General features: G+C 41.9%; 1 non-coding gene across 1 annotated transcript; it reads right to left on the reverse strand.

The window, feature by feature from the left end:
• Positions 1-839: 839 nt before the first annotated feature.
• On the reverse strand, positions 840-946 carry LOC118481595. The gene has a single exon (XR_004865805.1). It is a non-coding gene; the product is annotated as a small nucleolar RNA R71 (small nucleolar RNA).
• Between the last annotated feature and the right edge of the window lie 16,790 nt (positions 947-17,736).

Raw genomic sequence — 17,736 nt, forward strand, 5'->3', positions numbered from 1 at the left:
CGGCCTAATCATCTTTTTATTTTTCTTTAATTTTTAGGATTTTTTTTAGACTTTTCAGCTTCTGCAGAGCTCAGCACGGGGCCGTGCCTGGTCGGACACGGGCCGTGCTCAGCAACGTCACTGGCAGTTTTTGTTTTTCAAGTTAACAGGAGGCTGACCACGGGGCCGTGTCGGTGCAACACGGGGTCGTGTCCAACGTCCAGTAACTGGGATCTGAAAAACAAACACTGTATCTCCGACCACGGGGCCGTGTTCGCTCGACACGGGGCCGTGGTGAACCTTCTGACCAACATTCTTTTTTGTTTTTATTGCAGGACTTGGAACCCGACGCCAACCTCGCGTAGTGTATGAGCTCCAGTTCCAATAAAGACATAAAGGAACCATTAGAAGAACCCGAACGCTTTCTCAGAAAAAGGTTAAAAGCCAAAAACCAAGAGAAAGTTTCGGGTGACCCACCCCCAATGGCGGACCAACGTACCCTCATGGATTACTTACGGCCCACCGTAGGTAATCTCGGCGCCGCTATCAATGCCCCGAATGTCGAAGCTAATAACTTCGAACTTCGACCGCACTTGATACAAATGCTCCAAAACTCCGCAACCTTTCACGGGCTCGCGGACGAGGATCCCCATCTACATATAACTAATTTCTTAGAAATATGTGATACATTTCGGATCAATGGAGCATCAAACGACGCCATCCGCCTTCGTATGTTTCCATTCTCACTAAAAGACCGAGCAAAAGCTTGGCTCAACACCCTCCCAGCTGGATCGGTGAACACCTGGGATGAACTAGCCCAAAAATTTCTATATAAGTATTTCCCTCCTTCTAAAACTGCTAAATTAATGGCTGAAATTAACACATACTCACAAGAGGACGGGGAATCCTTATATGAAACTTGGGAGAGGTTCAAGGAGCTACTACGCAAGTGTCCCCATCACGGCCTCGCGATATGGCAACAAGTATCCACTTTCTATAATGGATTGTTGCCACATACTAGACAGACACTTGATTCTAGCTCCGGGGGACTTTTAGGTAATCGACGCCCACACGAAATATATAATCAGATTGAGGAAATTGCTCAAACCAATTTTCAGTGGCACACCCCCCGGGGAAATAAAACTATTGCCCCGGGCGCCCATAAGGTAGACGAAAACACCTCTTTACAAGCCCAAATCGAGGCCCTTTCTTCAAAAATAAAAAAATTAGAAATGACAAAAACAGTCTCGGTCATGGCTTGTGAGGGGTGTGGTGGGTCACATGAAAATTGGAGTTGCATGAAAGAAACGGACGATCAACAAGAAATGGTAAACTACATTGATAATAGACCTAGGCCGTCGGGTCCTCCAACAGGGACCTACAACCAAGGATGGCGAAACCACCCAAACCTTGGTTGGAGGGAGCCCGGCAATAGTAGTAACCAACAACCACAACGAACAAACTTTCAGCAATCAAGAAATGAGTCACAAAATTTCACTCAACAACAAAGTGGGAGAGAAAGGCTCGAAGATACTATATCTCGCCTCGTCTCTGACACTGACAAGAAAAATTCGGAAAGATTCCTACAATTAGAATCAAACTTTAGGAATCAACAAGCTAGCATTCAAAATATAGAAAAACAAATAAATCAACTAGCTCAAAATTTTTCCGAAAGACCACAAGGCGCGTTACCTAGCAATACCGAAACCAACCCGAAGGCACAAGTTCACCTCATCACGCTACGAAACCGAACCGTAGGGCCTGCAGAAGTACCTCCAACCGCGGAAGAATCAACGCCAACACATCTGCAGGAGAAGGACCCTCCCCCATCAACAGAGCCTACCAAGGCTCCTCGAGTTCCGTACCCCGGTAGGTTAATTCGTCAAAAAACCAACGAGCAATTCGCAAAGTTCGAAAGTTTGCTAAAACAATTGCATGTCAATATTCCTTTTATCGAAGTCCTAACCCAAATGCCCAAATACTCTAAATTTATGAGGGACTTCCTTACGCATAAAAAGAAAATTGAGAATTTGCAATTAGTTAATTTAGGCGAAGAGTGCTCTGCCCTCGTACTCAATAAACTACCCCAAAAGAAGATCGATCCCGGAAGCTTCACGATTCCGTGCTCAATAGGGGAATCTCCCGTTCGCAATGCCTTGGCCGACTTAGGGGCAAGCATTAACCTCATGCCCTCTTCAATGTTTAAAAGGCTTGGCTTGGGAACCACAAGCCCCACAAAAATAAGCATACAACTCGCGGATCGATCGGTCAAGTTCCCGCAAGGTGTCATCGAGAATGTCTTGGTAAGGGTAAGCAGGTTTGTTTATCCTGTTGACTTTGTCATACTCGACATGGAGGAAGACAACGAGGTCCCCCTTATTCTAGGGAGGCCTTTCCTTGCCACCGCACAAGCAGTAGTGGACATGAATGAAGGGACACTAACGTTGAGGTATGGGGACGATGAGGTAAAGTTCGGAGTTGGGAAAAGAATAGAGGATGACGACCCGGTCCACTACATGAAGGTTATCGACTCAAGCTTGGATGCCGCTCTCCGACGGTGTAACTTGGGAAGCAAGGCACCCCAATCAAATGACGTGTGACCGGGAATTGGGTCTAGCCAAGGACCCTTATAAACGTGGCGCACCACGGAGGCATTCCGCGGACCTATCCTTAGTTTAAGTTTAATCTTTTAGTTTTTGCAGAATAAAACACACTCATGGTGGTAATGGATGAAAAAGGGAACGAGAAAAAATGGAACCATGCAGAAGAACAGAACAAACCGACAAAAATCTCCAAAACAGAAGGCTCCACACGGGCCGTGCCCAACCAACACGGCCCCGTGCTGAGCCCCCTGCAAGAAATCACCCAGTTCAGGTAACTGGACACGGGCCGTGTTCAGCGAACACGCCCCCGTGTCCAGGCTTCTGTTTCAATTCTATAATTTTTGTTACTGGCACTTGACCACGGGGCCGTGCCCGGTCAACACGGGGCCGTGTCCAGAGCGCCAGTAACACAAATCTTTGTTTTTAAACACGCTTTTACATATTCTAATCAACCAAAAACTCTAATTTTGGACACATTGAGGACAATGTGTAATTTAAGTGTGGGGGGGATGCTAAAACCTTGGAATTTTGCAAAATCCTAAAACAAGCCTTACACAAAACTCTATTGGAACTGCTAAACACCCCAAATTTTTTCAAAAACTTTTTCATTTTTTTATTTACTTGTCTTAGTTTAAGTTGGGAATAACAAGTTATAAAAGGGTTATATTTTTACAAACTTACAACCGATAGCGTCGTGATAAAAAGAACTAACATAAGAAAATTATGAAACGGTATAACAAGTCTAGCTAAAATTCGATTATATATGCTTGGTCACATTAAAAAACCCATTCCCACAAAAAGTGAGTTTTGAGCCTTTATTGAGCATAAAAATACACATATTTAGATTAAATGCTCATTTTTCGTTTCTTGTGTGAATAGCCGCTCGGTTTTTACAAATCTAGAACTTGCCACGATGATACATTCCCGGTCCTTACCAACTTAAACCCAAGTAAGTAAATGATGGAGGCATTAGGACTAACTATTTTTCTTTCAAAACCATTATTTTTCATTTTTTTTACCTACCCAAAATCCCCCTAGAAAACCCCTTTGAGCCTAAACCTTTCATTTCATTACCCCCAAAAACAATTTTTTACCCACCAAAAACCTTTTTCATTTTTTCACCTTTATTTTAGTAACAAACTCGGTTTTTCATAAACATACCCTTTACGTGACGAAAAAAAAAAAAAAAAATATATATATATATATATATATGAAGTCAAAAACAAACATAAGCTACAAAAAGCTTGTTTGAAGAAATACTTCAAAAATAAATGTCACAAAAAAAAAAAAAAAAAAATAAGGTATTTCACGAAAAACCGACACTTGTTACAATTTTCACCCTTTTTACTAACCACTAACCAACCACCCACCTTTAAACCCAAGCCTTCACCCCAAAAAAGACCTCTTGATATTTACAAAGGTAAAAGTTAAAAAGGAGGAGGATTGATCGCTTGGCAAGCATATGGAAAATGTAAATCCGTGCCGCTCTCGAGCGATTCACTTAAATATACACCTTCGGCCGAGTGATTGAGTGATCTCCCGTGAGGTATGTGAACTTGTATATAAATGGAATTTTAATAAGGCATGCTATGCCAAATTAAGTAGTTTATCTTATGAAAAGTTCAAAATAAACCATGACGAATAAGATTGTAAATAAAATAAAAATAGAACCTATACAAACCTTGGATTCCCGACACTCTAGGACAAGTTAAAAAAAAAACTTCTCTTCTACCTATTCCATTTGGGAGTGTAAGCCACATTAAAAGAGTTTTGCTTGAGGACAAGCAAAAGTTCAAGTGTGGGGGTATTTGATGTGTGTAAAATGCAACATATAAAACACATCAATTAAGGCATAAAACTAACCCTTTTTAAGTACTAATGTTGGAAAAAGAGTGTTTTTGTCTTCCTTTTGTATTTTCAGGATGAAATGAGCTCAAAATCACAAAAGAAGCAAAAAGACCCCTAATTCTATCATAATTACAAGAAAAGGAACAAAAGCGAACTGCCCGGACCCTCAACGGCACCTCCCAAGACAAAGAGAAGAGAACAGATGTCTGAACACGCCCCGTGTCCAGTGAACACGGGGGCGTGCCCAGGAAGCAGCAGAAAAGACAAACCAGTAGAAGCTTCCATTGCTCACCACGGGGCCGTGCCCAGCGGACACGGGGGCGTGTTGAAAGTACAGCAGGCGCATTAATTGTAATTCGCAATTACAATTAATGAAGAGAGAGAATGTCAGACGGGCACGGGGCCGTGTTCAGCGAACACGGGGCCGTGTCCAGCGTTCTGTTCAGCCTATAAATAGAGGAGCTTGGCTTCATTCTCTCTCATCCCTTGGCACACCACCTCTCTCACACTTCATCCACCACCCACCACCACCATAACACCATCATCCACCACCATCATCCATTGTCCATCATAGAGTGTGTGAGTCGTCTCGGGATCCAAGATTGATCGTAAGAGTTCTTGACAATCAAGGCCATGTTTGCCTAAGTCTCTTACATCACTTGGTGAAGACAAGTGTTTAGTATAATACTTTTTATTTTTAATCTTTTGCACTTTTTATTTGGTTTTGTATTAATGACTTTAATAACTAGTTACTTATGTTGAAGGTGATCTTTCCTTATCGTTTGTCCGTGGTGTCTTGGCGTTATTTTACTGTCTATATAAAATAAAAGATTTTCACCATTCATATCTCCACGGTCTATATGGAGGTATGTTGGCTACCTGGTCGGGGGTTAAGGGAACGGTTTGGTAAAGGTCTTGCCCTTGTTCAGCGTTTAGAGGTCCTGCTTGGGACCTGGGTCAAATTTAGTAGGATCTCCTTCAATGCCCATAGGTATTGGATGGCGGGGATCCAAACTCTTTGACCCCCTCATAAGCTAACTACTATTAATACTATAACCCGGCTATTTAGGACTGTATCCCTGCTGACTCAGACTACTTAGCCGAGGGTAACGTCACCGCCAAAAGCGGGGCCTACCATAATTTGCATTAATAACTTAATTCATTATCTTTCAATAATCCGACCCTTTAGGATTGTATCCTTGCTGACTCAAACTACTGGGTTGAGGGTAACGTCACCTCCGAAAAAGGGGCCTACTACAATAACTAAGATAATCTCTTAAACAAGTGCAAAAGTGCGAAAATAATCAAAGGTTATACTAATACACGTGTCGGATCCAAGTGATTCATCTTGTCTATCTGTTTTTATTTTATTTTATTTTTCAGCATTTAGTTAGTTTTTATTTTTCTTAGTTTAAAACATTTTTCTAACTTTTTGATTTGATTAGACGTTGAGGATAAACCGGTATTAAAAGCTCTTGTGTCCTTGGACGACCTCGGTATCTTACCAACACTATACTACGTCCACGATGGGTGCACTTGCCCATATGTGTGTTTAGTGTTAGTAAATATCGTGTTTTATAAATTTAAAACTTGGCTAAAAGTGTAAAAAGGGCTTAAATATATATCTAAAAATATAACACACTTCACGCACATCACCATAGTTACACACTCCCATTTCCATTCAGGAAGTTCAGGCTGTTGTAGCAAACCAGATGGTTTTTGATGCTCAGCTTTGACTTGCGCACAAGTCAAGCATTTGGCTACATAGGCGGCTACAGACTTTTTCAAGCCTATCCACCAATAGTTTGCCTTTAAATCCTGATACATTTTGTCTGCTCCAGGATGGACAGAATATTTGGAGCTATGGGCTTCCTGGAGGATAACATCTCGTAGTCCTCCATAAATAGGAACCCATATCCGCCCATTCAATCTCAAAAGTCCATCCTTGTGAAGAGTTAACTGCTCCTCAGTTACTCCCAACTTTTCCTTAGGATAATTAGCTTCCAACACAGCCTCTCGCTGTGCAGCTGATATCCTTTCAATCAAGTTATTCTTTACTTCCATCCTCCTCGCATTGATGCGGATGGGTTTCATCCTTTCTTTCTGGCTCAAGGCATCAGCGACTACATTCGCTTTGCCGGGATGGTACCTGATCTCACAATCATAATCATTCAAGGTTTCCATCCAACGGCGTTGCCTCATGTTTAGCTCTTTTTTGTTGAATAGATGTTGAAGGCTTTTGTGATCTGAATAGATCACAAACTTGATTCCATATAGATAATGCCTCCACAGTTTTAGTGCGAATACAACGGCACCCAGCTCCAAGTCATGGGTGGTGTAATTCTTTTCGTGCACCTTCAACTGTCTTGAAGCATAGGCAATCACTTTGCCTTTCTGCATGAGCACACACCCCATGCCGGTGTGTGACGCGTCGCAGTAGACTACGAACTCTTCAGTACCTTCTGGTAGCGTCAACACAGGAGCGTTGCTCAGCCTTTGTTTCAAAATATCAAAGGATTCTTGCTGCTTAAGGCCCCAAATAAACTTTTCCTTCTTCTTGGTTAGGGAAGTTAAGGGTGCAGCAATCCTTGAGAAATTCTCAATGAATCTTCGGTAGTATCCTGCCAATCCTAGGAAACTACGGATCTCTGTGGGCGTCTTTGGCTCTTGCCAATTCATGACCGCCTCTACCTTAGCGGGATCCACTTGGAGACCGTTCTCACTTACGACATGTCCAAGAAATTGGACTTCTCGTAGCCAGAATTCACATTTAGAGAATTTGGCATAGAGTTTCTCGCGATGTAGCAATTCGAGAATACATCGTAGGTGTTTCTCATGGTCAGCTTCGTTCTTTGAATAGATGAGAATGTCGTCGATGAATACGATGACGAATTTGTCTAAATACGGCTTGCAGACGCGATTCATGAGATCCATGAACGCAGCCGGTGCATTTGTGAGCCCAAAAGGCATCACTAGGAACTCGTAGTGACCGTAGCGAGTCCTAAATGCTGTTTTGTGTACGTCTTCATCTCGGACTTTCAACTGGTGGTAGCCCGACCTCAAGTCGATCTTCGAGAAATAGCTAGCCCCTTGCAATTGATCGAACAAATCGTCGATCCTTGGCAATGGGTATCTATTCTTTATCGTGACTTTATTAAGTTCACGACAATCGATGCACAGACGCATCGATCCGTCCTTTTTCTTCACAAACAGGACAGGTGCTCCCCAGGGAGACGAACTAGGCTTGATGAAACCTTTTGCTAACAGTTCATCTAGCTGGGTCCTCAGTTCCTTCATTTCAGTCGGTGCTAGTCTGTAGGGTGCTCTAGCGATGGGAGCTGCTCCAGGGATGAAATCTATTCTGAATTCCACCTGCCTATCTGGTGGCAACCCAGGTAGGTCTTCAGGGAAAACTTCTGGATACTCCGAAATGACAGGAATGTCCTCTATCCTTTGTTTGGGTTCTTCAATAATCACTTGTGCCACGTAGATGACACAGCCTCTTTTTAAGCACCTTGAAGCTTTGAGCATGGTTACGTCCTCGGGTAATCCATACTGTGTATCCCCTCGAATGGTGAGTGATTCACCAGTCGGGGTCTTTAGCAAAATTTGTTTTCTATTGCAGACGATTTGGGCTTGGTTGTGTGACAACCAGTCCATGCCCAGAACAATGTCAAAACCAGCTAGGTTAAAGGGAAGTAGAGATAGAGGAAAAGAATGGTTCTTAATGGATATCATACATCCCTCTAATATATTGGAGACGGTTTCTACAGTGCCGTCTGCTAGCTCTACTTCGTATTTCACATTTAGGGTTTTAATAGGTATGTTCAGCAACTTGCAAAATTTTTGGTCTACGAAGGATTTATCAGCTCCTGAATCGAACAGTACTCTTGCAAAAATATTATTCACGAGAAAAGTACCTGTTATTACGTTGTCGTCTTGCAGGGCTTCCTTCACATCCATTTTGAAGACTCTAGCGTTATTCTTTTTGGGTTCTTCAGTCTTCTTGGCGAGTTTGGGGCAGTTGCTCCTGATGTGCCCCTTCTCACTACAGTTGTAGCAGGTTGCGTCCTTGATCTTCTTACAGTCCACAGTTTTGTGGTCTTTGGACTTGCACAGTCCACAAGCATACGTCTTTGACTGCGACTGTGAGTTCGACCCAAGCCTGCACTTCCCGAAGTGAAATTTCTGGCAGTTCTTGCATTTGGGCTTCTCTCCCGATTGTTGCCCATTCTTTCTCGACTCGCCCCCTCTCTTGCCATCACCGTTTCCACGGTGTTTCTTTCCTGACCTTCGCGAGGTATCATCCTCACGCTTTCTCTTTTCGGCCTCTTTGTTCCTCTGCGATCTCAATCGGACCGCGTCCATCGTGAGGGACAAAGAGAGGTCAGTCACGGACCTGAAGGTCGTTGGCCGAGAGGCCTTCACACTAGCCTCTATCGCGGGTTCTAACCCCCCGATAAAACGAGCAATCCTCCTTGGTTTCGGGGTGACTAGATAAGGAACCAGGCGAGACATCGTATTGAAGCTCGTCAAGTAGGCCTGGCAGTCCAGATTCGTCATCACCAATGACACAAAATCGGACTCTATTTTCTCCACCTCATGCTGAGGGCAGTAATTTTCCCTGATGAGAGAAACGAATTCCTCCCACGTCATGCTGTAAAGCACAGCTTTCCCTGAGGCCTGAACCAGCGCCCTCCACCAAGCTAGGGCCTCGCCCTTAAATGACTGTGACACAAACTTCACAACATCCCTTTCAGCGCAGCCACTGATGTCCACCACTGTGTCCACCTCGTCCAACCATGTCATACATTCGACAGCACCCTTCTCCCCCGTAAAGTCTCGGGGTTTACAAGATACGAAGTACTTGTATGTGCAGCCCCTAGCACGGGAAGCATCAGTATACTCCCGTTCGCGACGAACACTATTTTCATTCGACGAGTGATTGTCGTCGTCTTTCTTGGGCTTGGACGAGTGTTTATCGTCGTCCTTCTTAGGTTTGGATAGTGGTTTGCTGTGGGATTTTGATTGTGTCTTGGGCTTTGATGGTGGTTTGGAAACTGTTCTGCTTCGGGATTCTGTATATTGTCGATCTAGAGCTGCTTGCACAGCATTGTCGACAAGGGCCTTGAGTTGAGCGCCCGTCAGGTTTATTTGGGCATTATCATACTCATCTTCATTTGTATGACTACTTCCTTCATTGGGATTTGCCATAGTAGCTTGTATCTGCTGCAGAAGATAACGAAAATTCTATTTAGGAGTTTATCATTGAATTGTCTTTTATGGCAATTCATTAACCATGGTATTGAAAACCATATTTGGTTAATTTGTTACTCACTTTACATTTAGGATTTGAACATACTTATCCTAATCACAATTAATATTGCTAGTGGCATAAAAGCCTAGTCACGAGGACGTTATTATAATATTAGCTAAGATTTCAGAGAATCACGGTATTAAGGTTTGAACCGTAGTCCTTTTACTCCTTCTGACAGGGAGTCATAGACCACCACTGTCTTTTGTCTTATTATGACAACAATTATGGCCCGTAGGCACTACATCACTAACGGATGTTTGATAATTTGGCCCTTAGGCACTACATCACTAACGGATGTTTGATAATTTGGCCCTTTGGCACTACATCACTTATGGATGTTTAATAATTTGGCCCTTAGGCACTACATCACTTATGGATGTTTAATAAGTGATCATCTTTATTGATGATTTATCCCATGATTTATTATATCATTAATTTGGGCTTTGGAATCCTTTAAAGGATTCTTGTATAAGAATGACGTGTGTGACTTTAACGAATCACATCTGTCATTATTTGTTAACATGCTTACAGAGGTTAACAGGGAATCAGAATCTTTTCAATTAGGTCTTACCATCTTGGTCGGATCTTAAAAGACACCTGGCTAGGTTTTACTCTAAGATTCTTTATTTAGGCAGATCAAATTAAAAGGAATGGTTTTGATTTATTTCATATATAGTGATAACAAAATGAAATTCATAATATAACATTCCAAGATTTTAATACGATTACACACCGCCCTAAACAGGACTTTTAAACAGTACATACCTACATAGAGGTTTAAAATAAGTGACAAGTCCACGCAGGGACTAATATAAGATAAGTATCCATGCAAGGACTAAAAGATAAGTCCACGTAGGGACTCAAATACTATAAATGTCCACGCAGGGACTTCTTTTAAATAACATTACATTAGAACATACATAAGGACTAATGGTCACGTTTCTTCTTTTTGCCCTTTAGTAGGTTCGCTAAGCCCTTGAGGAATCCTCGGTGGCTCTTACGTTCTTCCTCGAAGTCTCTTTCCACACGACTCAAACGGTGGAGTATTTCTTCTTGTTCAGGAGGAGAGAAACGTGGTTGTGGCGCCTGTTGCGGAACTGGAGGTCTGGGAGGTGCTGGATACCCATGTGCTGAGTAGTCCGGTACTCCCATGTTCCCATGAGCTCCGTCGGGATAGCGTGCATTATACCTTGCCGACACCACATATGGGTCGCGCTCATAATTGTAGTTGTAATGTGCTTGTGATGACGGTTCGAACGGGTTGTAAGCCGTTGGACCCGTATAAGCAGGTATGGGTTGGTCATACCCAAATGGTGGCGAATTTGGTGCAGCTGGTGCGGAGTTCGCCTCCTGTACAGGACTTGAAGGTCCTTCTTCTTGTAGTGGCGGATAGTGGTTACTACTAGAGTGTCGAGGGGCGCTGAAGTGGAAATCCCCTCCTCCTCGTGTGGACATACGAGCATTTGTCCTCCTACGCCTTGGCGGATCAGGAATTACTGGCTGTACCGGTGGCGGAGGTGGTGGCGTAACTGCCACGAAGCGTGAATCCTCGGAAGGATCTTGTGGATGCCGCGGTTGTTGTGATGTCTGCTGAGGTGGTGTGTAGTACCACTCATGTCGGTCGAACAATGCTTGGAAACTATCTGGTCCCTGATAGGGTGTGCCATGGAAGGATGACCCATCAGAGACTTCTATTGGATGCGTGGGCGTACCACGAGCAAGTTCTGTCGGATCAGTATCCTCGTCCATATGATCTTCGGAGAAATGATCTTGTGGCCCTAACGGAACAAAGCCTGAAGGTTCCTGGATGTAGTCAGCTGGATTAAACTGACCTCTGAAGTATGGAGTAGGGTCGTCAAAATTTCGGTGCGATACCGAACGTTGTAGAGGTATGAAGGAGGGTTGCGGGTTGTTGGGATCATTTTCTGAATTTGGCCCGAATGAGTGCCGGTATGATGGCGTCGAGCTGTGCGAGGTAGAATGCCTCGCAGGTTCATAAAGGTATCTTCGCCTTTGCGGTTCTTCACTCCTTGTGGTCGAAGGAGCTCGCGTATTTGAAGGTCCGGCTTCGTGATCGTGATGAGTAACGATCTCTCCTCTGCCTCTTCTTCCCCTTCCTCTTCCTCGGAAAATCACTGGCGGCATATTTCCTGCTTTATAAAACTTTAAATACCAATAATAAAAGAAAAAGACAAAATTGGAATAACAATTCGAATTTGTCCTATGTTCTTGTCTAGACTCAAGTATGTGCAATTGTGTCACTAAGATTAAACACATTAGGATAGTGTTTAATTCACTCAATGTTGGCTCTGATACCAACCTGTCACACCCCGATTTCCACGTGTATCACCGGTGGGCCCGGTGGGGGATTACCATGACGTAGTTGGCAATAATATAGCCAAATCACAATGTATAAATGCACAGCGGAAGCATAAAGATAAATATAATTCAACCATTTACTGTAATATCAATGTATCACAAGTAGTTGAATAGTATCCACAGGATGGATAAAAATAAATAAAAATGTAGTTCAACAGATAAGACATCAAGCTTGCGAGACTTCTTAATGATGCTATGGAGATAATGCCAGCCAATTACGTGTAGTACCTGCACTTAATCTTTTTGGGAAAATACGTCAGTTTACACTGGTAAATACATTCAACCGACTCTTTTATAAAAAGTTTATTAAAATTGATTTGAATGCACGAGGCACAAATTCTTTTATAACTTGGGAGAATTATTTAAAATTATAATCTTGTGAACGAATTACATGTTCCTTCTTTGCGTTCAGTAGCCCGGATCGTGCCGGGTTAAAGATCAATAGACACACCACATTTGCGTAAAACCGAGGCGGGTAAACCATCGGCTACGTCTTTTAATAGTATAGACATCAACCAGGTGTACGCCTACACCCGGGTGTCGAGGTCGTGGCCATTTCGTAAAATGATGCCAAGGATATCCGGGACATGGTCATTAACCCCCCAAAGGCTTTTAAGTAACAAGACTGTTTAAATGAGCCGATCAAACTATTCAATTAACCACCTAAGCGATGGAATTATTTGATGCTCAATCAAGCGGTATTTTATATACCGTAACCCAAGCCCGTATAAGGGAAAATAAGTTAAAAGTATTTACCTTTGCAATGTATATTCCTTAATCAATTAAGTCACTGATATCTTTTACTGGGTCTCCTTATTCTGGAACGAAGGTATTAAAATAACCTATTAGAATCCTAACGGGTCTTTATATTAGCCGTAGCTTAGACCGGTTGGTTTCAAAAGATAAATACGGTTTAATCGCGCGAAAAGGCGAAAACCGAGAATGGAATGTGATTCTGACCCAACAAGTTCGGAGACTTGTTTTATATGGGTTTAATATTCACACTCTGGATTTTGGGGTCAAAATGATATGGTTTGACCCGTATCGGCTAATTTATGTAAACTAGTTACATAAGCCGAACCGTGCGCGCAATAGGCGCAACGGGTAACCGTAGGAGTCCTACACTGTTTTCCTAAGTCAATATACTTTAAAGAGGTTGTGGTATCTGTAGGATACCTTCCATAATGCCCGTAACGAGTTTTAGTTCATTATACGCCCCGTAGCGGTTTTCCGGTCATTTTAAAGACTTTTAAAGGGATTTCTGAGTTCTACCGGAAACCTGAGTTTCCCGATCAGTTTGATAAGTCTAAAATATCTTATTTAATATTTAAAATCAGTAGCAACTGGAATCGGGTCAAAAGACCTTGTAGAACTCAAGTTTTGGCCGAAAAGGGCATATTCGGTATTTACCGAACCGTAGCCATAACCGCAGGTTATGAGCAGTTTAAAATTAATTAAAAATCTTTAAAAATCCCAAAATATTATTTTAATACAGTGGGTAAAAGTTTTGGTGACGAAATCTTGGTTTAGGTAGGCGTTATGCTAATTGCGCCGTTTATTACAAAAGTTTCTTATAAATGCGCTATTTAGCATAACTCCCATTCTAGACCTCGGATTGGCGTGAAACTTTAGGGACATGCTTAGAATTTAGTAAGCAAGGTTATGGTCCCTTCACGTGTCCGAAATACTCGTTTTATTTTAAAAAGGGCGTTACGGTCAACTTTTAAGTAGTTAACGGAAATGCGTAAAAGTCTCGGAAAAACGACGTACCGGTCACAGAGGGTGATACCATCACGTGACCTGGTCCTAAGAGAGTCCTAAGGCATATCTACATTGTACTAAAACGGGTCAGAACTGAAGTCAAAGCAAAAGTCAAACTTTTGCGACATTCAGCTCCGAACCGGGTTAATATAGCAAATGGCCGAATCAAACGAGTCTCGACAAGTTTATATACTCAATATCATGTTTTATAAGTGTCAAAACAGGTTTCATATCATCTACATTACAAATTATACAAGAATCGCTAAAATAGCTTCCTGTTGACTTTTTAAGCATTCGTTTGACTCGAAATTTGAACTAGTTAGAGTGGTGATCATGGGGAACCCTTTCAGAGGTTTATTACCCACATAAACACCAACACATAACTACCTTTGATTCGACATGAGACTGAGCCATTAAGGATTTATCTTGAAGTCAAACCGTAGTTACGACGGTTTGATTTCTAGCTATATTACTAAGTAAAACTAAACCACAAAGGATCTAAATGACTTACAGAAGCTTGAACACGAAATAGGATGCTAGAATAAAGCTTGGAAGCTCCAGAGATGATCAAGAGAAGTGTTTGTGGTGTGGTGAAACTTATGTACACAACATGCCTATTTATAGTGCAAGACAAGCTCCTAGATCATCACACATTGGTCTACAAGTGATCATGGATGATGGGCAGGTGTCCTAAGGTGTTATGGGTCGAGTAGGGGGCACCCATGCTTCACTTATTGCCCATTTGATCCTTCACAAGTTCAAAAGGCATGCAAGTCCAAGGTTTCTGCATCTGGGCGTCTCACGCGGCCCGCATGGAAGAACCATGCATTTTGTACGCGGGCCGCCGGAAGGTTTAAATCAGACGCGTGAAAACAGAAGGCTTGCGGCCCGCTTCAACTTAACCCAAAATGTAACGCGGCCCGCGAGAGGTCAAGATTTTCAGATTTTTAAATCTTTTGTAATCATGATCAGAATCTGGTAATTAATAACGAAATCTTTCGTAATTATTAACCTGACCTTTCGGGTTTGAAGGGGTAACTTTGCGGTTTGACCCTCGTTTATTTACAACTAAGGGCCTCATGTTATTTACCCGCATTGTTAAGTCCCCGGTTAGTTTATTAATTATTTGGAAAGCCTTAACTTTCAGTGTTAACGCTTTTAACCCTTCTCGTACGAATTTGATCATAACTTTCTCGTTTTAAAACGAAACTTCGCGGAATTTATACAGTATATTTTAGTGAGCGTATTTTACTGTTACAAAGCCTCGGGTACGTCAAAGGGTCACTCAGAGGTATATTTAAACATGTTGACACAGTTAACCCCCGCAGCTTGTAAACTCCCACTTTCTTCCGTGTTTCGCTTCCGTACGATCCATGATTTATTCGTTTGAAGGTACGAGCACCATTTAGGGTTACTATACAGTATACTTACCCTTGTTTGACATTTATAACCCTCGAATTTATATACTTTCAAGGTTTGTCAACATTAGTCCTTTATTAAATATAATACGCCACGTGTAACTTAAGACACGTGTCAATACATTATTGGACACAAAATTTCGAGGTGTTACAGCATGACACAAAAATCGGGAAAGAATGTTACAGAACATTGGAGATCTTTTGTTAATCGGCTAACAGATAAAAGATTGCAGGTAAATTTAGGCACATGCAATATGCCCTTGATCTTGGTGCCTCCCAGTAGGGTATAATCACCCTTTCCCTCAACCGGGATGGTATCACCATTTGGAATAGTGACAGGCGTTTCATATCGGTCTTTTCTTTTATTTGAAAGGATATCATTTAAGTAAGTGGTGTGTTCGGTAGCCTCGGAATCAACCACCCAGTCGTCCTCATCAACGAGTCTACCTGTCATGTTAGCCACTCGCTTGCTCCCTTCATCACCTGTGTCAGTTCCGTCCTTAAAGTGCTTCAAGAAAGACTTGTATTGTTCTTCGGTGAGTCCGGGAATGGGATTCGAACTTCCTTTAACATAGGAAGCTTTCGGTTTCATTTTGTCTCCTTTCATTTTACTTGGCCACCACTCCGGGTAACCTATAAGTTTAAAGCATCCTTCCCGGCTATGTCCGTCACGGTCACAGTGGCTGCAATGTTGCACTCCATCTTCTTGTCTTCCTGGTTTGGAAAATGTCTTCGGCTTTTGTTGTGAGGAAGACATATTACGGTTTTGAGGAACAGAAGCTTTGAAGGCAGCAGCTTCCATGAATGGCTTCTTATCTTCGGTAATCTGCTTTTGTCGTTCATCCTCGGCAACGAGGTGATATGCTGTTCCAAGGCCCGGGGTCGGCTTCGTCGCAAGAATTTGAGTCTTGATCACCCCAAACTCGTTGTCGAGACCCATGAGGAACTCGTACAACTGCTCCTTCTCTTGATGCTCAATCATCCGTTTACCGAGATCACAAGTACATCCATATATTGCAAGTGCATCGTGGGACAGGAAATACGGATTGAATCTCATCCCACAAAGAACGAAGTTTTGTATAATAGGCTGATATAGTGGCTCCGTCCTGGTGCGTGGCAGCGATTTTGTTCTTCAGCTCATATGCTCTTGGTGCTCTTTCTTTTCCAAACCTCTCACGAAGATCCGACCACATCTCCGCAACGGTGTTAGCGTATTTAACGCTGCTTCTAATTTCCTTCTCCATGGCAGCTGTTAACCACCCTTTTATCATGGCGTCTACCCTCATCCATGGCATGTATTCTTTGGATGTCTTTTCTGGCTTCTTAATTGAACCATCTATAAAGCCAATCTTGTTCTTTGCAAATAAGAAATTTTCCATCTCTTGCCCCCAATCTGCGTAGTTCTTGTCCGACAGTGCATCGTTAACCTGCATCTGTCTAGGGTAATCGGAAGGGTGGAGATAGAAAGGTGAGTTGTAATCAACAGCGTTTCCGCCGCTGTCCTTCATCGTCGGTTCTGCGTCTCCGGTCATGGGTTTCGTCGGAGCAGTAGGATCACTGCTCTGATACCATTATAAATTCAAAGGTATCAATTGTTTTGTTGTAATTGATATTTTCTGTACTTACAAAGGAGATGAACGACTCCCCTATATATTTTAGAATGAAAAAAGTAAATAAGGAAAAAGCTCAAAATCAGGGAACAATTCTAGGAGCCAGTTCCGTGATAATCAAGGCAAAATATATGGACCAAAATAGCAAAATCCAATAGTTTGTATGTTACTTGTTGGTCTGATCAGTAGTATAATCAATTACAACACCAGCTTATGTGAATCACTAATAATTGCGGGATTAAACTTAGTGATTCGAGATATTTGTAAGAACAATAAAAACAGCAAATTACTCAAGCTTCAGAGTATACTACTTTTAAATTGCAGTGTTTATAAATAAAACCAACACACACTTTACAATATGAGAATTGAGCTTCAGTTATAGAATGAGGTTCAATTGAGAACTCAAATATTTCATGAGAACTGCGAGAATTTAGTTAAAAGTCATTCAAGTTCAAAAATATTTTGTTTTTACATTTTTATTAGTATTAAAATAGATTTACACAGGTTTAAGTTATCATCTACACTTGTACGTTTTTTCACGATTTACATATGTGTAAAACATATAGTGATTTAAAATATCTGTCAAACTATAAGACATTTTTGCCAAAAAAATAAAAATAAAAATAAAAATAAAAACAAAATAACAAAGAAGTGAGTTTTTACAAGTTTTTTCATCTCGATATGATCCGTAACCGATTAATTTTTATTATTTTAGCTTAAATTAATGAAGTCTTGTATACAATAAATAAAATAACGAACACTAGTAGAAGTAAAATAATTCGAAGGTGATGGCATGCAACTGGGCATTGACATTTTTCCAT

The sequence above is a fragment of the Helianthus annuus genome, chromosome 8 (assembly GCF_002127325.2).
Source record: "Helianthus annuus cultivar XRQ/B chromosome 8, HanXRQr2.0-SUNRISE, whole genome shotgun sequence".
NCBI classification, from domain to species: Eukaryota; Viridiplantae; Streptophyta; class Magnoliopsida; order Asterales; family Asteraceae; genus Helianthus; species Helianthus annuus.